The following is a 23,119-nucleotide window of genomic DNA, read 5'->3' as shown; positions in this document are numbered from 1 at the left end:
CCTGTTTTCAGTCGCATTGATTGCTGCTGTAATTTTTACTACTGTCTTTTTTTCTGGTCACTTTGGATTTAATTTGTTCAGTTTCAGTTTTCAAAATGAAAGATTAGTGAGGCCTGGGTAGTGCAGTGGGTTAAGCCCCCAACTCTCTCTGAGCTCAGGTACTGATCTCAGGGTTGTGAGATCTAGCTCAGCACTGGGCTCTGCACTCAGCTTAAAGCTCTCTACTTCTGCCCCTCTCTTCACTTTCTAAAATAAGTAAATAAATATTTTTTTAAAGTTTTAATTAAAAAAATTATTTATCTATTTGAGAGAGAGTGAGCATGAGTGGCAGGGGGAGGGCAGAGAGAGAGGGAGAAGCAGACTCCCTGTAGAGCAGGGAGCCAGACATGGGGCTCCATCCCAGGATCCTGAGATCATGACCTGAGCTGAAGGCAGATGCTTAACCAATTGAGGCTCCCACATGCCCCTAAGTAAATAATCTTGAAAAATAAAAAGAAAGCTTAGATTATTGATTTTACATTGTATTCTTTATTTAGTGAACTGATTGCTTTGTTTGGGAGAATGAAGTAAATTTAAACATGAGCACTATCCTCCCAAGAAATTTCTAAAGAAAATAAATTATATATCCATGTCTTTTAGAAACAATAGCTTTCATTTGCATGCACACTCTTTTAAGTCACTTGCAAACATTTCAGCTCATTTGATCACTTTGATTTTCAAAACAATGTGAATAAGATGACATTATCTTCTGTTCTTATCTCTAAGTCTTAATATCTCTGTTTCCTCCAAGTATGTAAAAGATAAAATAACCAAATAAGAGATTATGTTTGACTTACTCTGAGGTAAGCATGGTAGAGCATTTCATTTGAATTTCATCTGATTGTTCTTTTATTAACTATTGAGAAGGTCATAGAGAAGATCTGAGGTCTCATTAAATACTGCTTAACTTCGATGGCATACATCTTTCTAACCAACTTCTGATGCCAACTGTAATCTAGGCTATTAGACTAGTTATGCAAATTAAAAGGGAGCAGAGCTAACATGAAAGGAAAACACCTTTGATTATTTTATTTACTAAGCTGTTTGGAGTTTTGTACAAAGTAGAGAATGCAAATACCTCCCAAATTTGTGCTGAGATGATTGCAAGTGATGAACACACATGCATATGTGTGCACACGTACACACACACCCCATTTAATTAACGGGTTTGAAAAGTTATTTTAAATTTTAGACTCTCAAATTCGCTTTTCAACATCTCTGTTTTATTAGCTTGGGGTTTGCTATAGATATTCTGGCACTATAATCTTTTCCTCTTGCATTTCATTCAAAATATACATTTCAGTGAAAGTTATAAAATATAAGTTAAACACATAGACAAGCTTAATGTGTTGTATTATTTAGAATGTCTTTTTATCTGTCAGCACTTAACCAAAGAAGCAGAACTCACAGGAGATATCTATATCTATATCTATATCTGTATCTGTATCTGTATCTGTATCTGTATCTATATCTATATCTATCTATATCTATGTATCTATCATCTATCTATCAGTTATCATTTATCCATCTCAAGGGATTTGATAAAGGGAAGTGACTTAGTCAACTGTAGAAGCAGTGAACCTGCCTCTGAAAGACTTGTCTCCTTGTCTGATTCTGGAGCTTAAAGCTCTCAGGATGGGTAATTAGGAAGGGAGTATCTGTAGGGGGCAGCTCAGCAACAGGTGCTTGAACTCCACCAGAATGGACTGGAACCTTGATCCATTCTTGTCGCTTCTCACCTTGGTGATAAAGATACCCTGCAGAGGTTGTAGAGCTAAACACACACAATGGGCCTAGGAATCAGAGAAGCCAAAAGGGAATCAAGTATAGCTAAAGCAGTGGCAGGCCCAGCTTCTGTTTCACATCCAAGACATCAGCAACCACATGTGTGCATTAGAAAATAGCTGTGAGGCATTTAAAAAAATTACTTAAGACAGAGAACACACAAGCAGGGGGAATGGCAGAGAGGGAGACAAGCATAGTGGGGAGACTGACAAGGGGGCTTAATGCCAGAACCCCAGGATATTGACTTGAGCCAAAGTCAGATGCTTAACCAGCTGAGCCACTCAGGCATCCCTTCCCTTCCACTTTTATAATCTTAAGCAATCTGACCTTGTGACCCTTGTGGCTTACTCAAAATAGAAACATATGAGAGACAGAAAGAGCCATATCCAGAAATATTTAGTACAAATTATCACATCTTCACAAATTACATTACAAAGCCGTTTTACAGTATTTAATATTTGTTTTAGAAATGGTCAACACTGATACCAATTCCTAATATATCTTGTGTGTGTTGAAAAAGATGGTACTGATTTTTATTTAATACACATATAAGGTGAAATAGAAATACACAGAAGCAGAAATCTTTGTATAATGCTTGCCTTCTCTCTTATGTTAGATTTTCTTTTCCAGTTTGTTTTATCCTAAAACCATACACTTTTTTGAGAAAATCTTTTCCTTAGTTTTTTATTTTGAAGATTTCAAAGCCATGGAATAGTAGAAAGAACAGCACAAAGAACACAGGTATTCCCTATACCTAAATTCACACTTGACAATGCTTGCTTTATCATGTTCTCTTAATTGCCCACTTCTCACTACACACACACACACACACACACACACACACACACTCTCACACACACACTCATACACACATTTCTTCTTGTGCTTGATTTGAGTCATGAATTTGTAAACATTATGATACTTCATCTCTAAATACTTCAATATCTATTTCATAAGAGGTAAGGGTGTTCTTTTGTAATTGAATTGCTTTGTCTATCTATCATCTATCTAATTTATATAATATACATAATCTTATAAATACATAATTATAATAATCACCCATTTGAAATTGAGCATTATTTAATATTATTTCTAAATATATAACCCATATTAAATATCCTCCAATTGTTCCTAAATATCCTTTATAGCTTTACTTCACCTAATTTTCCCTGATATAACATCCTATTAAGGATCATGTAGCACATTTAATAATTATGTGCCTTTGGTTTTCTTTAATGTAGGACTTCTCTCCTGCTTTTTTTTTTTTTGGGAGGATTCTATCATGCAAACCTTTAAAAGTTAAGAGTAGTTTTTAAAAAGATCCCTCAATTTAGGTTTGTATGATGTTTGAATTTTGGGGGAAAGTATATTATAATGAGGCATTTTTGTGTGGTATTAGACTTTAGATAAATGTAATTTTTTATTGATGAGTGAGGGCATGGAAGTCCTATATAATACATTTCATGGAAAGCATCTGTCTTTGTCTTCTGGTTCTATCTTATTTTTCCCTCAGCTACTAGGTTTGCAAGTGACAACAATAACTGAATATTTTCCATTTCAGCTATATTTAAAAAGCTAATTATAGCTATAATTCTATATGATTATCAGGGTTTTCATTGGTGATATCATTGTTGGGAGGATAACCTTTCTTCTGTGTCTCATATCCTGTAGCATTTACATTGCATTCTAAAGTAGACTCTGAACAGAATTATATTTATGCTTGTATTTAGATTTTTTTGGCCATTCTAAGTAAAAAGTGAGCAATCAAATCTATCCATTCTCTTTTACAGATAGGACAACTAAACTGTAAGAGATTAAATAATGTGTCAATAGAAACATTATTAAAAAATAAATAAAATGTTTAACATCATCTTTCATAATAAGGATTTTTACTTATGTTTTAAGATTTTCTCATTTTTGTCTCAAAGTGAAATGTAGGTGTTAAAGTTTATAGACTATAAATTAATGTGAGAGTACATAGTGAAATCAAGTCAAAGTTAAGCAGTAATATTTGTTTTACCCTTTCTATGGCATCTATTTTGAGAGTGTGGAAGGTGAAGGAAGAAGTGGTGCTCTTAAAAGATCAAATTAGTAATGCATTATATAATAATATTTGTTAGGTATATGTTGATTTTAAATCATTTTAAAAGATTCTAAATTCATAATATCCTTTAGTACCAATGAACATAGAAAAAAGAGAGCTATTATCAATTTGGAGAGATGGTAAATATTTTGCTTTTAAGAAAATATCTATTTGCAAAATCTGGTAAACCTTATTCTATGTTAATTTATAAAGAGTCACATATTTTGCTTTATTTTAATTTAAAGCAATTTATTTCTATACAGGTAATAAATGAACATCCATGAAAATCTCCAGGGTACAAAAATGATACCGTTTGCCAGTCACCTCCTTCTCCCCGGAAGCAACCATTTCCCTGTTTCTTACATATCCTTCCAGAGGTAATTAGGTAATTAAGCTTTTACAATCACATATATTTAACTGATAAACCTAGGAAAGCCTACATGATGGATTAAAATACTGGTTTGAAAATAGTGCATACCTTCAGCTTCTCCAGTAGCTCCCGTAACTTTACCTCTTTGGTCTTCCAAGTCCTAGTATACCCTCATCTTCCCTTATAAAAGCAAATGAAGCAATTATGTCCAGAATGGAAGGACACCCAGGATACTTTCTGGTGATCTGGTTGTACCCATCTTGACTGGTCTCCAATGTCTTGTTTCACATTCACTAAGCTTTATCTATAATATCAGCTGAAGTCAATAGACATTTCTGTGAAATCTTCAAATCACTTCAACCTAATACCATCTTGCCTTATTGATTCTGTATCTCTTCTGTTTTGATTTTCTTTCATACCTCTTATTTAGTGAAATGTGCCTGACATGTGTTTTCTAAGATCTATAGCTACAAGACTTCATTTTTTCATTGTTTATGTTGATAGAACTGCATTACTACACTGTCACATGTGTATTAATATCATGTGACCTTGTTTGTACCTTAGACTGATAAGGTCTAGAGAAATCTGGTTCACATATTTATTTTTCTCAGAATTAGAAGTTTTCAAAGAATGGGGTTCCTGGGTGGCTGTTGGTTGAGCATCTGGCTCTCAGTTTCAGCTCAGTTGTGGTCTCAGGGTCATGGGATGGAGCCCTGTGTTGGAATCTGAGCTCAGTGGGGAGTTTGCAGGAGATTCTCTCTCCCTCTCACTCTTCCTTTGCCCCTCTCCCCACTTGTGCTTGCACACACACTCTCCCTCAAATAAGTAAATCTTTTTTTAAAAAAATGTTCTCAAAGAATATAAAAAAAAGTGAAACTTTATCCTCAAATCCTGTTAGAATATACTCACAGAACTATTATTCTCACAAAAACTCTATTATTCTAAAACTTTTAGTTTAAAAAGAACAAGGTATTTTCACTGATAATAGTTTAACACTGGCACTATTTGATCATTTTTAAGTGATAAAGCTTCTACCTTGGAAAATTGTGACACAAAGGAGCACTTGACATCAGAAAGGTACCAATGCTTCATGAGTATTACGTCTTAGCTTCTCTAGAATCAACTTTTCTCCTTAGTTTATATGAAATGCTTTAAGACTTTCTTTTTATCATATGCACACACTCAAAGACTTTACTTGTCCCTTTCACATACATTTCATATATTTTCATAAAATACCATGATATAATTTTAACTGGGCATTGATCTATGTAAAATATCTATACATTTTTCTCTAAATCAAAAAGGAAGAAAAGATACTATCCTAAGGAATTTTCATCATAGATATTATGCAAATATATGTAGGGCCTAATGTATACTAGATGTGTAGTCAGGACACATCTGTGGAATAAAATTAAGAATTAGAGGGTCTTGGGACACCTGGGTGGCTCAGTTGATTAAGCCACTGCCTTCAGCTCAGGTCATGATCCCAGGATCCTGGGATTGAGTCCCAGCTAGGGTTCCTTGTTCAGCGGGGAGCCTGCTTCTCTCTCTGCCTCTGCCTGCCATTCTGCCTGCTTGTGCTCTGTCTCTTTTTCTCTATCTGACAAATAAATAAATAAAATCTAAAAAAAAAAAAAAAGAATTACAGGGTCTTAGATTAATAGCTAACTAAGGAAAGGAAAAAAAAAATCCACTCTGGAAATATATGATCTCAAACTAAGCCTGTCAGTTTGTCTAAAATTAAACTCTGGTTAACAAGACTGTGTAATCCAAAATTACAAGCCACACAAGGGAAATGAAGACAGTGAGTACAGACAGATGTTTCATGAAGTTTGGTTACAAAGAGAGGACCTGAGCATTAGAGAGATAAGTGGTAATGAAGACAGAGACAGAGACAGGGACAGAGACAGGGGTAGAAACAGAGATGATAGAAGGGAGAGGACAGAAAGGAGAGGTGCTATATAAATGTTTATATTTTCCCCAAATTCATATGTTAAAATGCTAATCCCCAATGTGATGACATTAAGTGGGTTTTAAGGGTGGTGAATAGGTCACAAGGATGAAGCCCTCAAGAATGGCATTAGTGTCCTCATAAGAGACTCAAAAGCAAAATCACATGGTTCGTAAGTGTGCAGACACTCAAACAAGGCAGAAAGGAATCAAATGATAGTTATAGAGAAGACCAATTGGAAGATTTTAGACAACTTATTTAATGCCTCTGGGCCTTCATTTCATCATACGTAAAATGGATCTGATGATATGACCTGGTCCTATGATTATGAAATAAGTTATATTTATAAGACAATTGGAAGAACATTTGGTACATAGAGAGTATTATGTGTTTGTTTAAAAATAATTGCAGGGGTGCCTGGGTGGCTCAGTTGGTTGATTGCCTGACTCTTGATTCGGTTCAGTTCATGATCTCAGGGTCATGGGATCGAGCCTCACTTCAGGCTCTGTGCTTGGTGCAGAGTCTACTTTCAGATTTTCTCTCCCTCCCACTCATTCTCTCTCTCTCTCAAAAAACTGAATAAATAAAATCTTTAAAAAATTGCAAACACTGAAATTCTTTTATCAATTTAATATTTTTGTTTTGGAATAAGAACTTGTCAACTTTGAACAATTTCATACCACCTTGTTTACTAAATTTTTTAGTTCCTCTCTTTGGTTTTAATAATTGGGACCTTTTAACCTTTTAACCTCTTATATAAAGACTTGGAAGAAATATTTGTTTATTAGGCAACATTGATTAAATAAAAATATAACACAAGCCAATTAAACATTCACGTAATATTCATCTCCTCCACCCAATGTAGGATACATCTATGGTCCAGACATTCTCTTCAGGCTGATATGACAAGCCATGGATACGATTAGTAACTTCTCCCTATGAGTTAGATAGCATTTGGCCCCTTTTTTTTTGTTCACTTGTTTATTTTTCTATGAGAGTATTGATGGAGCACAAACTTAGTTTTCAAAGTGTGATCTAAGCAGCCAAAAGATGCACCACACATCCAAAACTTAATCTTCTTATTGTACTCTTTCCCTCTATGCTTATGGTTTGCTTACTGGAGACAAATATAGTTCTAAATAATAAGGCTATTACGTCATTGACTGGTTTTTCCTAAGTCTCAATCAGAAGAATGGCAAATGCTTGTGTGTGCAGGTGCACGTGTGTGTGTGTGTGTGAAAGAGTGTATGTGTGTGTGTGTGTGTGTGATTACATATATGCATGTGGGTTGTTAGCATCTGAATCACTATACCTTAGTAAGTATGTGAAGTTGTCTATGATTTCTGATATATTTAATTATTTCTTGGGAGTGCCTGGGTGGCTCAGTGGGTTAAGCCTCTGCCTTCGGCTCGGGTCATGATCCCAGGGTCCTGGGATCCAGCCCCACATCGGGCTCTCTGCTCATCAGGGAGCCTGCTTCCCTCCCCTGTCTCTCCGCCTCTTTTTCTGCCTCTCTCTCTGCCTACTCCTCTGCCTACTTGTGATCTCTGTCTGTCAAATAAATAAATAAAATCTTTTTATTTTTTAAAGATTTTATTTATTTATTTGACAGACAGAGATCACAAGTAGGCAGAGAGATAAAGGGGGAAGCAGGTTCCCCACTGAGCAGAGAGCCCAGTGTGGGGCCCAATCCCAGGACCCTGGGATCATGCCCTGAGCCGAAGGCAGAGGCTTAACCCAAATAAATAAAATCTTTTAAAAAAATTTTAAAAAAGTATTTCTTTATTTTTTAAAGATTTATTTTACTTATTCTAGAGAGTGAGCCAGTGCAAGTGGAAGGAGAGGCAGAGGAAAAGGGAGAGAGTCCTCAAATAGATTCCCTACTAAGCACAGAGCCTTGTGCAGGACTCATTCCCACCACCCTGAGATCATGACCTGAGCCAAAACCAAGAGTCCAGTACTTAACTAACTGAGCCATCCAGGCACCACCTGACATAGTTTAAACAAACAACACTAACAAACTAAATATATATATATATATATTTTTTTTTTCATTCATTTCTCTTCTTCCGTGGTAATGTGACAGATATGGTTCCAGGCACTCTTCTGAGATCTTTATAAATAATAACTCCATATACTTCTCATAACAATCCTATAAAGTATACTATTATCATCTCCATTTTACATATGATGAAACAAGCACAGGGAGGTTCAGTATATTTCTCCAAATTAAACAGCTGATAAGACATGGAGCTAAGCCTTGATTCACAGCAAAGTACTCCATAGTTTGCCTTCTTTGATTACTAAAAAAATAAAAAATTAAAAAAAAAAGTAGAAGAAGAATATGAGCTTACCACAGGGCTACACCACCCTTCCCTTCCCGCCTCCACCCTTCCACCAATACATTTATAGTCTCTTTTACAGCTAATTAGAACCATAGGGCGGAATTTTGACCAATGGAATGGGAGCAAAACTGATGTGTGTTCATCAATAGAGTTTCAGTTAAGGAAGATGAATGAGCTCTAAAAATCTGCGGTACAACATTGTACTAAAAGCAAAACAAAACAAACCTCCCTCCCAAATCAGTGATGTATAGTGGAGATTGGCATTACTGTAACTTAAAAGGAATTGTGTTATAAGGAAAGGTATATTTTGTCTTAAAAATGGTTGTATATATTATATATAAACATCAATATTTTACTCATGTAATGTTTTAGGATAAAGATGAAAAAACAACTTATAACCCATCTCTAATTCCTATCTTGATATATATTTTGTAAATCTGTGTACCTTTTTTCCTTTCTTTCCTTCCTTCTTTCCTTTGTTTCAATGATCTATACATCAATCTAGACATCAGATAAATAGAATAACTAATGTATTTTTAAAGTTGTAATTATACTATTGGTATAGTTAACATTTTTTTAAGATTAAAAATGGACATGTCTATTAGCTTGCTCAGGCTCCCATAACAAAATATAATGCACTAGGTGGCTCAATCAGTAGAAATTTATTTTCTCATAGTCTAGAGGCTAGAGAGTTAAGATGAAAGTGTTGGCAGATTTGATTCTTCTGAGCCCTCTCTCCTTGATGTGCAGATAGTCACCTTCTCTCTGTGTTCTCACATGGCTCTTCCTCTGTGTGTATATCTCCCTGGATCCCTCCCTAAGTTTTTATGACACTAGTCATATCAGATTAGAGCCACCCATATTATCTCATTTAACCTTAATTACCTCTTTAAAGGCCCTCTCCAAATATAGTCACATTCTGAAGTATACTGCGGTTAGGACTTCAACATATATGTCTTAAGAAGACATGAATCAGTCCATAACATTTTATAAGCCTTTATCCATGTCATTAAGTATTTTGAAACTGTAGAATAATCTGAAATATTGATATACAGTTGTTTAACTTATCTTCTACTGTTAAACATTTATTATTTTTCTAATTTTTCATAATTGTAGAAAGTGTTATATATAATTTCCTTAAAGATAAATAGTTGTGTGCATCTCAGATTACTTACTTAGGTTCAAAATCCTAAAGAAAAATTATTGGATCAAAAATTATGAATGCTATTGCTAAATTTTCAGAACTTTTTTCTCAAGCTTAATTGCCTACCAGCAACTTGTGAGTTGTGTGTGTGTGTGTGTATGTTTACATAATCTGACCAAAGTAATTTATTAAAAGATTATTGTTGATTAAGTAGGCAAATAGTCTGTTTAATTTTAAAGTGTTTTCTTTACTACTGATTGTATAATATACTTAGTAGCCCTTTGAAATTATATCAATAACATCGTTCATGTAATATGCATGTATTTATAGCAATATTTTCATTTTCCTTATAGTTTTAAAAGTCTTTTATTTATTTATTTGAGAGAGAGAGTGCACATGAGTCGGGAGAGGTGGTAGGGGGATCAGCTCAGGAAGAGGGAGAAACAAACTCCCTACTGAGCAGGGAGCCCCACAGTGGTGTAGGGTGTGGGGGGAGGGTCTCTATCCCAGGACATCAAGATCATGACTTGAGCTGAAGGCAGATGTTTAACCAACTGAGCTGCCCAGGCACCACTTCCTTATAGCTTTAAAAAGAATTCTCTTTAGGAAAGCCTTCAATATATTATTTGCCATAAAAGTATGCTAATTTACATTATTATTTCTGTTGTTATTGTATTTTCATTTTTTCCTTCAAATGATAGAAAATGTGGTTTGTTTTATAATGTGAACCAGGTTTTAATGTTTAATGGTTGATTACATTTCTGATCTTCTTAATTAAAACTTTACTGACTTCATTAAGCATATCTATTTCATAGTGATAAAGAGCTTTATTTTATCCACCATTTTTATTTTTGGATGATGACTTCAATTCATGTTTAATTGAGAACTTCTTTAGGTCTCCACCACCACATCTTTCTAACTAGTACCTATGCCCAACATTCCACATTTTCTCCTATTATTATAGGTAGATTATTAATGTTTACACCTTATCCAGTGAATATCCTTTTGTCCACTAGATCTGACCTTTCTTTACGTCTCCTGAAAATGCCTTAGCAAGTCTACCCTACTGCCATGGATCTATAACTCTTCCCCCTTTCAGGTGCATCTCCATCAGCATACAAACATGTACTTATCCATTTGAAAGATGAAAATCCATTTCATCCATTTGAAAACAAATAACAAACCAAAACAAATGTGTCTGGATCCCACCACTCCCTTCTGTTGCCACCGTGTTTCTTTCTTTCTTTTTTTTTTTTTAAGGGTAGACAATCAATTTAATGGAAAAGTTCTTATAAGCAAAACAAAACAAAAAGTCTTACAAAAATGTAACTGCATAATATATTTTTCACTCTTACTCTTGTGATCAAATGAGGAAATTTTTTTTTCCTGTATCAAAAGTCTATAAGTCTTTTTTAATATAATTTTAAAATTTTTATTTATTTTTATTAATTTTTTTAATAAACATATAATGTATTATTAGCCCCAGGGGTATAGGTCTATGAATTGCCAGGTTTACATACTTCACAGCACTCACATACCCTCCCCACTATTGTTTTGTTTTGTTTTTTTCCCAGTAAAACTCATTGAAAGAGTTTTGTACTCTACTGAAGCCAAATCACACATCTGTTATCTGAGTCACAGCTTAGATGTGCTGATCATCTGATACAGGTTTTTTCCAGGATGAAAGTTACCTGTATTAAGTAATAAATTGCATACTGACCCTGATTCTCACTGCTTTCATTACTCCCACTCATTCTTTCTTCAACCCCTTCCATTCAGACTTTTGCCCCACTATTCCAGAAAAAAAAAATTTTTATATATTTCATACCTCCATCTTCATAAAACCCTCAATATCATTGAAATATAAACAGCATTTGTATTGATCTTGCTTTCTCTTTGAAATCTATGCTTCAGTTATATTAGTAGATCTCATACTGATGAAGGAAAGTTGGAAGGCAGGCAGGCAGGGACAAGGGGCCCCTCATCCTAAGAGACCAGTGGACCCCCACCCTAAGAGAAAACCACCCTTAAAAGGATTTTATGCCATTCTGGAAGGAGACCTTAATCCTTTCTCATGTGACAAAAAACTGATTGGATGACAGGTGTAGGGAGGGTTCATCAGATTAAAGCAGGCTCCCCACCAAGCCCATAAAAACCCCTAGACTTAGAAACTCCAGTGGCAACCCTCTTGGGTCCCCTCCATCCTCGAGAGCTTTGTACTATCACTTTGCTATCACTCAATAAACCTTGCTTTGCTGCCCACCACTCTGTCTGGTCCAACTCTTCATTTTTTGAAGCAGCATGACCAAGAACTGTGGGCACCAACAGAGAAAAAATCCCGTAAGAATATGCTCCTGCTTTCCCTCCTACTTATTGTCTATTCCTTCTCCAACTCCCCTTCTGTTTCTCCAAAATGCCTCAAGCTTTAAACATTTGTATATCTTGGTTCTCAGGCCTTGGATCTCTTCTATTATACATATTTTCTTCTGTAAATAATGCCAGATTTATTAACCCTTTTATGATTGTTACAGTATTTCTCTGTCTTTAGTATTGCACTGGTCAGGGTGTCTAGCAAAATCCTAAATACTGATTAGAAGTTGCAAAATGGGCATTTTTACTTTGTATTTTTTTCTTCATTTTTGTTTCCCTGAGATTGCATCCTCTGATAAAGAATTGGTATGTAAGATTTTCTCAGTCTTGGATTTAGGGAATCCAAATTAAGACAGACATCTTTATTTTATTTTTTTCATTATTTTTTTTCCTTTTACTTTATTTTATTATTTTTTTTAACATATAATGTACTATTAGCCCCAGGGGTACAGACCTGTGAATCGCCAGGTTTACATACTTCACAGCACTCACCATAAAACATACCCTCCTCAATGTCCATAACGCCACCACCCTCTCCCTACCCCCGTCCCCCGGCAACCTTCAGTTTGTTTTGTGAGATTAAGAGTCACTTATGGTTTGTCTCCCTCCTGATCCCATCTTGTTTCATTTATTCTTTTCCTACCCCCCAAACCCCCCACGTTGCTTCTCGACTTCCTCATATCAGGGAAATCATATGATAGTTGTCTTTCTCCGATTGACTTATTTCGCTAAGCATAGTACCCTTGGTTCCATCCATGTCATTGCAAATGACAAGATTTCATTTCTTTTGATGGCTGCATAGTATTCCATTTTATATTTATACCACATCTTCTTTATCCATTCATCTGTTGATGGACATCTGTGTTCTTTCCATAATTTGGCTATTGTGGACATTGCCTATAAACATTCGGGTGCACGTGCTCCTTCGGATCACTACATTTGTATCTTCAGGGTAAATACCCAGTTGTGCAATTGCTGAGTCATAGAGTAGCTGACAGACATCTTTATATGTGGGCCCTACAAATTCTTTAACCACACCAAAGATCCCTGTTTGTTAACCATCTTGAATGCCATTCTTACCTAGATACTGATTATGGTCATCACCTTCTTCTTATTACTGGCAATTAATTGCTATTGCTTTCTCTCTGACATTCTGGAATTCTGCCATCTTCATTCAAATTAGACAGTACATCTCAATAGCGACATCTCCTGTCTTAATTCTGCCCTTTGGAGGACAATCCCTGTGGTACACTTCAAAAAGACTGACACTCCTCTCACCAATGCATACTCAGTGACAGTACATATTGTCTGAGCCCTGTCAGACACAGATTTGATCACTGGGTAGAGCACTTTAATTCTGCTTCATTTTTTCTATCTTCTTAACACTTGATAATATTTACATTTATTAAAGAATATTTTGCATTGTAGCTTAAATTCACATAGGCTGTAACTAAATGCAAATTCAATCAACTAGCTGACTAAATAGTAAGACCTACCTTTTGCTGAATTAACTAGCACATGAAATCCAGGTTCACTATCAAATGTGCTATATCAGTTAATTCAGTCCACTTGAAAATCATACTTTGAGAAGTATATATACTTTATTCAGAATAGAGAAGTTGTTTTTTCTCCTTCCAAGGAAGAGTCAGTGGTATTTAGAATTCACATTACTGACAAAAATATAACAAAAAGTCCCTTCTCCATTTCTTGGGATTCTCTATACATGCTCCCCCTTTCATATAATGACCTAAATAGATTGTGAATTTAACATATATTGTAATAAAACAACTTCCAAGATCAGATTCTAACTGAGATTTTCAGTCCTCCTAAAGACTTTAACTTTTGCTTCTAGCTAGAATATGGACATGATGACCAAGGACTTTACATTCTGCAGATTAAGGCAGAATTCTAGGGATGGATTTATAAAAAGAGAAGAACAATGGGCCACAGGAAATATATAAAGCCATATTATCTTAGTTTTTTAGTGAGAAAAGGAGAACAATTATATTTTGTTCAGCCCTTTTTTATTTGAGTTTCTAGCTCATCAGGCTGAATTTATATCTTGATACTGTATCCATAATTTCCATGGATATGCATTTATTTTCCTAAAGAGTAAAATTATCTCTATTTTTATTAGATGACTTTATTATGTATTAAATTAAGCACAGCGCAGATTGCATGCCAATTGATTATTTGAAAATAGATTTCTATTCTAAAAGAAAGTATCAAGTGACTCAAAAATAAACTAGTCATTCACAAATTTCTGCTAATGTGGCTTTAATGAATAGTTCTTTTTAACAGTTTCTCAAATTTGTTGGCGGTAAAATAAAACAAAGCAAAACAAAACCAGCACTAAAATAAAAACAAAACAAAATGAGAAAGGTCTACACATTTTACAGATTTCATTTGACTAAAAGCACCAGTTTTCTACACACAAGGTATCTTGAAATAGCATTAAACACAAGAATTCATATTCCAGTGTTCTGTTACTTTTATAAATAATTTTTTAAATTTTTTGTAAAACATACAAAATAATAAGGAACCCAAGTGCATTATCTATTGCAAAGGAAAAGTGCGCATTTTCAGTAAAGGAATTTGAGGATCGGCTTCTGTTTACTGAAAAGGGTACCACTGAGCCTGGCAACAGAGCACAGAGGTAAACATGCTGGTAACTTGTCCAGTTGGCAGGACACCAAACCCAGCAGCACTCAGCTGTTCTACCTGATTTTTCTATTGACAGTGGTGTTATTAAAACTCTAAGGAACATTCCAGATATCAGACTAAGAAAAACAGCTTGACACTCAGTATGCCTCACAAAAACAAAATAACAGACAATATATATGTGTACTATAATGATATTCTAATGAATCCTTTGGTGCAAGAAAATACTAGCTAGACAATTTTTTTTACATAATAAATCCTAAAGATATAAGAATAAAAGATTGCAAAGCTTTATAAAGGTAGTATGTGTTTGTCAGAACAACATTTATTTATTTATTGCCAGAATTAACTTTGAGATAATGAAGTGGAACTGAAGAGACTATTAAACACTAACGAGCACAGAGGTTTAGATTCTTTTGGTAAATATAGAAATAATTATAAAAGAGAATTTTAGAAATTAGGAAGGCAAAAGTTAAAGAATATGTTGAATGAGAATGGTGTAAGAATGGTTGAATAAAATATGCTCAAGGAATATTAAAATACAGAAGTAGGAATATAATTTCAGTTAATCAACAAATATTCAATAAGACAAATTTCTGTGAGACATTATGAGAGGCGATGGGGAAGTGTGGTAAGCAACATGCATAACAACCTTTGTTATCATGGAATTCATAATCTCATAAAGGTAAGAATAGTGAAAGTGATGAATCATATGTGTGTGTATATATATGATATATATACAATATATATGTATAATGTATACACATACTATAAATATATATTTTCTGCACATATGTATGTATATATGTACATATATTTATATATGTATATGCATAATATATATGTATACATATATATGATATTATATATGTATATAAATGCCTACACACATATATTCATATGTAGAGTATCAATTTGTGATAAGAGCTTTAAAAAATATAACAATGAAAAACTCAAATGGGAATTCTAATATTCTTTGGGTCTATTTATTTATTTATTTTGTTCGTTAATTGCAGTGTATTGTACAAATTTCGGTTTCTAAAAATTACCTAAACTGGTCACTCAAAATTAATCCTTTGCTGTGAACATTATTTGGGTTTCCCTAGTTATGGAAGATGGCTGATAATAATCACTTAAAAAACTTTTTAGCTACATTCATCTCTGTTCATAGTCTCCAGGGTAAAATATGTGGTAGCTAAATGAGCAAAGTATTCAGAAGTAGCATATGAAAAATTATTATCCTTCCTAATATTACCCTTGAAGTTCTGGTGCCAAGTGAACCTTTCATTTAATAAACGAGACATTAAGTTCACAATAACATATCTTTGTCTCTGGTCTCAAAGAAATTTGCTTTCCATCAGTGATTTAGAAGAGAAGAGGTTCTGAATTTCTCAAAGACACAGTTGTAAACTTTCCTTCCATCAACTTTTGGAAAAAAATTATGATCGTATTGGAAGAACATTCTCACTTTTCACTGTTCTAGGCAGTCTGAATTTTGTGTTGAATCAAATAGTACTCCTGAGATGACTATATTTAAATTAATAACTTATACCCTTATATGTCAATATTTTATGTAAATAATAATTAACAAAAGTAATATATAAAATATGTAATGGATAAAATTATACTTTATTCCATACCTAGAGACAGTCATCAATAAAATATCATTATTAATTCATGTAAACTTTAATATGCAAACTTTAATATGCAAATGTTTTTAAATAAATTTTTATCAAATTCTGCCAAATTTTTAACATCCTTTTTTTAAAAAAAATTGTCTAATACTGTGGATATTTTTTAAAAGATTATTTTTATTATTTATTTTTTATTTTTTTAAGATTTTATTTATTTATTTGAGAAAGAGAGCACAGAGGGAAAGTGAGGGGGAGAAGCGGCTCCCTGCTGAGCAGAGAGCCCAATGTGGGGCTTGATCCCAGGACCCTGAGTGAAAGGCAAGCATTTACCCAACTGAGCAACCCAGGGGACCAAGATTTATTTATTTTTAGAGAAAGAGAGAGAGAGAGAGAGATAATGTGCACAAGCATGCAGGTGGGGGAGGCTGGCAGAGGAGAAGAGGGAGAGAGAGAATCTCAAGCTAATGCCCCACCAAGTAATGGGCCCAAGGTGGAGTTCCACCTCACAACTGGGAGATCATGACCTGAGCAAAATCAAAAGGCCAGGACTTAAATGACTGAGCCACCCAGGTGTCCCTGTTGTGGATATTATTTTATGCTATCATATTTCTCCATGATTATTTGAAAGTTGCTTTTAAGAACTGATTATTTGAATGCTTTTTGTTGCAAAAAAATAGAAATTCAATCAAAGTGACTGTGGAAGAAGAAAAAATTTCCTTTGTTTTCATTTTAGTTTCTTTGGATGATCTAGTAATTAAGCTGACATCGGACAGATCAATAAAAGAAGCAAATTTAATTTTGTTCATATAGAGTCCCCATAAAATATGAGGACCAAAGGCAATTGAGGTTTATATGCCGTCCTGAGATAAGGGATGGGAAAGTAGCCTGGGGATTCAAAAGGAGGAGGGCAATTAACAGGAAGATAAGAGGAGTTTGTTAATCAGATATTTTCATTGCTAGACAGGTAAAGTTTTCAGATAAAAAGTTATCTCTGTTAATAGCTCTCTTTCAGGGATAAGCTCCTTATCTAAATACTCTTAGGCAGTTAACCAAGAGGTAAAAGTTTTTCCGGAGTCTGCTAGCTCTTGATTGCCTTTGGTTCAAATTAATCCACATGACAAAGTGACCCAGTTTAGGGAGGCATACTGTGTTCCCCTTCATTGTTCAATCAAAAGGAGAAGGCTTTGTGTTGTAGAATCCAACACAGAGTTAAACAACCAAGTTTTATTATAGACTCTGAAAAATTGCAAACCAACAAATCAAATATTTTTAGAGCTCCTTTTCAATTCTTATCTCAGTTTCTTTTTGTATGTTAATAACCACTTTTTGTTTAAATAATATAATCACCTTTCTCCACATGGGTGTATTGTGACTGCCAAAAGTTTTAAATTTTACATCCTAAAGATTTAAAAATCTATAAAAAAGCAGATTAGGTGTCTTAGTCCCAAGACCAAAGTTTTTAAGCGGGAATTTATTATCCCAACTTGGATGAGTTTTCAACCCTGAACCAACTGATTATGGTCATTATGGTATGGACATTTATAGGCTTAGAAGAAGAAAATTAATTTTTTTTATCATTTTCTTTTAATTCCCCTTTCATTGATAATTACTGAAGTTGAACATTTGTTTTCATTGAATATTTGTTTTCATATGTCAGTTATCAACTTATGCATCTCCTTTTTTATACTATTCACAGCTTTAATTTTTTTACATTTAGTATTTTATAAAATTCCATATACATTTTTTAATGAATTTTTAGAGTACATATTTTCTCCAGCATTTCACATGTCTTTTATTTTATACATTTGGTGGTATTATTATATATAATCCTTAAATTCTTTACTTGAGCATAAAATAAAAATTTCCAATAATCAAAATTCTCTGTACACATGAGAAAATGGCACAAGAACTTTCAGGGTTTATGGGAGGCTCTCTTCCACTGGAGACACAGAATGCTTCAGATTGGAGTTCAGGGATCAGATAAGTGGAGTTTTCCCAAAAAAACATTTAAACCCGTGTCCTTTGGGTCCTCTATTGTAGTTATGTTTCCAGGTCTTCAATAAGCAGTTGGAACAGATATTAGCGGCAAACTACGTCTGACAAATGGAGTAACAGCTACTCTGGGAAGAACACCAGCATTAGCCCTCCTTACCAGAATAGTGAATGAAAAGCAATATTGTGAATTACAGAGATTCACGTCACATGGGTGAATTGCAGTGATTGGTGCCACAATCAAAGACTAAAATACAACATCAGCCATCCCTTTCAATCCCCTTTTAATTTATTGGTTTCTCCTGAGCAAAAGACAGAGTGTTGTGGAACAAATGACATGAGATTACAAACCTAATCAGACACTGACTTTAAATTGAATGCTGTTCAATGAAGAAAGTTAAAATAGTTCCTGATAACAATTGGTAAAAAGTCAGGAATCTGACAATACTCTCCTATCCTGACTCCCTGCAAGCAATAAGCAGATAAAGGTGGCCAAGTTTGTTTTCACTTAGCATGGGTAGCAGTAAAATGTCACTCTTTCTGTCTACATCAGCTCCTCTGCTGTCCCAACTGAGTTCACAAGGAGGTGATCATCTCTCAAGACCAAGGCCACATACTGGTCTATTATATTGATGACATTCTGCTGATAGAATATGGTGAACTTGAAAAACAGGAATCATAGTTACCTTAAGAACATATGAAATATCAGAGGTTTCAGAGAAAACCAACTAAATTTCAAGGGCCTGCACTTCAGTGAACTTTTTAAAGTCTGAGATGTGTTAGAATATCACTTTAGTGAAAGGTGAATAAATGTATCTTGTATCCACTACCTCTAAGAGAAGCACAGTCTTGGTAGGCCTTATTGGATTTTGGAAGGAGCATCTGTATTTGTGTGCTATTCTGAATATTAATTAGTAATGTGTGTCAAAGACAAATTTGAGTATTGACTTAAATTTTTAGGTGAGAGTGCCTGGGTGGCTCAGTCGGTTAAGCATCTGCCTTCAGCTCAGATCATGATCCCGGGGTCCTGGTATGGAGTACTGTGTAGGGTCCCCTGCTCAGTGGGCATTCTGCTTCTCCTGCTCCCTCTACCCCTCCCCTCTGCTCATGCTCTCTCTTTCACATACTCTCTTTCTCTCTCAAAATAAATAGATAAAATTTTAAAACTTTTTTTTCTTTCTTTTTTTTTTTTTTTAGTTGAGTCCTTACAAGGGATATTAATATAAAACTGCCTCTCTGAATAAAAATATTCAGGCAGAATTTACAAGCAAAACCTCAAGTTCAGTTTTTTACTTGGAAATTATAGATTCTGATTATATGAAATTTAAGCTAGATTTGATAAAACTAAACACAAGACATTCTTACTTAGTTTTACTCAAGATGTAAAGGTATTAACATCTTCTGTTTTTCATGCAATCTCTAATATGCAAGACTTGAGGAATTTAAGATCTTTTTTGGACATTAGTATGGTATAATATGTTTTGTATATGATTTTTTTTAGATATAACATGTTAGTCATGATGAAAGCTGGAGAGATAAGGACAAGATGACAGTTTTCACTGTTCATTCCTTCTGTGGTTTACTTCTCTTCCCTAAGGCACAGATTTAATCAAATATAATTCAACAGTTCTGTGATTTTTTTCATTACTTTGATACTTTTCTCTTTTTGACTGATTTTATTCACATAAGTATACAAGAAATGCTGGTTACTATTTTAATTAATTTTAGAAAATTAATTATTAGCACCTCTTTGTTATATAATTAACAAAACTTAAAACATAAAATATTTGGACTAAGAATACAGGTAGACATTTCCTGGAGACTTTGTAAGGACTTGTTGTTTATAAATTAATTCTATAGTTCTCTAAATATTTTTTACTGCCCCTAATAATTTATCTCTTTGAGTGCAGAAAACAAGGACTATCTATTCACTGTTATCAGATTTTGCCTAGGATATATAATATTGACAAGAGTCTTATATTCTCAATATTTTAAAAAGATGATATTTGATTTACTTTAACTTTTTGAATATTTAGTTATTTAAGAGTCTGTGAGTAATAACATTAATATTTGGATCTCCTGTGGGCAAGAGATTCTTTTGCCTTTCACTTAATTACTATCTTTTCGATGTCATGTTATTTTTGAGTACCAGATACCATATATGAAAAACTGTAGAGATAATTTTATCCTCTGGATAATGTTATCTTTCTTTACCTATAGAGAAATTCCCCTTTCCTAGCAACCAGGGGAGATTCCCTTACTCAAATTACAATTAATCTGACTTGAATCTGGACCTAAACCTGTGACTGTGGTAGAAAAATGAAAGGAAGAAAGAAGGAAGGAAGGCAGGGAGGCAGGCAGGCTTTAAACTCTATGCAGCTCATGTGCAGACTATTTGTTTAATTTTTAAATCTGGGTTTGACAAAGTGACTTGATTTTGGCCAATGTTAGCATAGCAAATGGGATACAAGGAGATCTGGGAATGTACTTGCACATTGGCCATGACTTTCCCCGAGGAAGGAAACCCAGCCTTCACAGTGTGAATAACCTGTGTAAAATAACCCAGGCAGCCTGGCTGACAACCTACCAACAATCAGACATATGAATGAGGACATCTTAAAATCACACAGCCCCTGCCAAACCGTCCACGGACTTTGGTGAGCCAAGGCGAGAACGGACCGAATTGCCAAACTTCAGAATCGTTGTTGTTTGAAGCTACCAATGTTTGGGGGATTTGTTGCATGTCTCAGGCTAATTGATACTGGTCAATTTCTAATTTACTTTGACTCTTATGGTTATTCCTTCCTAATCACAACTGAAAGTATGGGAATGTTTACCAGTGATTGTCTGTGTTGGCAAACATTGAAATCCAATTTTTGTCCCCCTAGATGCATGAAAGTATCAAAAAATTGGCTGCTCTGGTTCTCAGCATCTCAGCTGCCACTACTTTCTGTTAAGCTACTTCTTTCTGATAACGTTCTCATGGCTTCTGAATAGACCAGCACCTCAAGGGAGAAAACTAGCAGTGAATATTGGGCTCTCTCTGAGATCATCTTCTCTCCAGAATTTCACTCAGCAAATTCTGTCTATTTTAGCAGCAGTCCAGTACCTTCATATATATAATGCTTAATTTCTCAGAGAATGTTGCTTTGAAACAAGCCACGCCTAATATTGAAAGAAAGAGAATTATGTGCATTAAATTGTACAAGTTTGCGGATTATAAACTCCTTGAGAAAAGGGCTATATGGTTTATTCGCCTTTGAGTCCCAACATAGAATATCATGTCTGAAATAGAATTTCCCAACATTTTTCTATTGGGATTAAAAGTAAGCTTGTTAACAGAAATGGAGGAAAAAAGATACTTTCGTTAAATTACTCCTTTCTGTCCATGGATGCCGCTGAGTAAGCATCGTTAAAGTCTCCCCTCCCACCACCGTCATGTCTAAGTCAGAGTCTCCCAAAGAGCCTGAACAGCTGTGGAAGCTCTTCTTCAGAGGTCTGAGCTTTGAAACAACCGACGAGAGTCTGAGGAGCCATTCTGAGCACTGGGGAACACTTACGGACTGTGTGGTAATGAGAGATCCAAACACCAAGTGCTCCAGAGGCTTTGGGTTTGTCATGTATGCCACTGTGGAGGAGGTGGATGCAGCCATGAATGCAAGGCCACACAAGGTGGATGGAAGAATTGTGGAACCAAACAGGGCTGTCTCAAGAGAAGATTCTCAAATACCTGGTGCCCACTTAACTGTGAAAAAGATTTTTGTTGGTGGCATTAAAGAAGACACTGAAGAGCATCATCTAAGAGATTATTTCGAACAGTGTGGGAACATTGAAGTGACTGAGATCATGACTGACCGAGGCAGTGGCAAAAAGAGGGGTTTTGCTTTTGTAAATTGGATGACCATGATTCTGTAGACAAGATTGTCATTCAAAAATACCACACTGTGGGGGCACCTGGGTGGCTCAGTGGGTTAAGCCTCTGCCTTTGACTCAGGTCATGATCTCGGAGTCCTGGGATCGAGTCCCACATCGGGCTCTGCTCTGCGGAGAGCCTGCTTCCTCCTCTCTCTCTCTGCCTGCCTCTCTGACTACTTGTGATCTCTCTGTCAACTAAATAAATAAATTCTTAAAAAAAAAAAAAAAATACCACACTGTGAATGACCACAACTGTGAAGTAAGGAAAGCGCTCTCTAAGCAAGAGATGGCTAGTGCTTCATCCAGCCAAAGAGGTCGAAGTGGTTCTGGAGACTTCAGTGGTGGTTGTGGAGGTGGTTTTGGTGGGAATGACAACTTTGGTTGCGGAGGAAACTTCAGTGGTCGAGGTGGCTTTGGTGGCAGTCGAGGTGGTGGTGGATATGGTTGCAGTGGGGATGGCTATAACGGATTTGGTAATGATGGAAGCAACTTTGGAGGTGGTGGAAGCTATAATGATTTTGGCAATTACAACAATCAATCCTCAAATTTTGGACCCATGAAAGGAGGCAATTTTGGAGGCAGAAGCTCTGGCCCTTATGGTGGTGGAGGCCAATACTTCGCCAAACCACGAAACCAAGGTGGCTATGGTGGTTCCAGCAGCAGCAGCAGCTATGGCAGTGGCAGAAGGTTTTAATTACTGCCAGGAAACAAAGCTTAGCAGGAGAGGAGAGCCAGAGAAGTGACAGGGAAGCTACAGGTTACAACAGATTTGTGAACTCAGCCAAGCACAGTGGTGGCAGGGCCTAGCTGCTACAAAGAAGACATGTTTT

At 35.2% G+C, this 23,119-nt stretch overlaps 1 pseudogene; it reads left to right on the top strand.

Annotated features, from left to right (window-relative positions):
• The first annotated feature begins 21,812 nt into the window (after positions 1-21,812).
• Positions 21,813-23,003, top strand: LOC111149222 (annotated as a pseudogene).
• The last annotated feature ends 116 nt before the right edge of the window (positions 23,004-23,119 follow it).

Source organism: Enhydra lutris, unplaced genomic scaffold, assembly GCF_002288905.1.
Source record: "Enhydra lutris kenyoni isolate GAN:26980312 unplaced genomic scaffold, ASM228890v2 scaffoldscaffold21, whole genome shotgun sequence".
Taxonomy (NCBI): domain Eukaryota; kingdom Metazoa; phylum Chordata; class Mammalia; order Carnivora; family Mustelidae; genus Enhydra; species Enhydra lutris.
The sequence above is the reverse complement of the archived record's forward strand: the minus strand, read 5'-3'. Positions and strand labels throughout refer to the sequence as shown.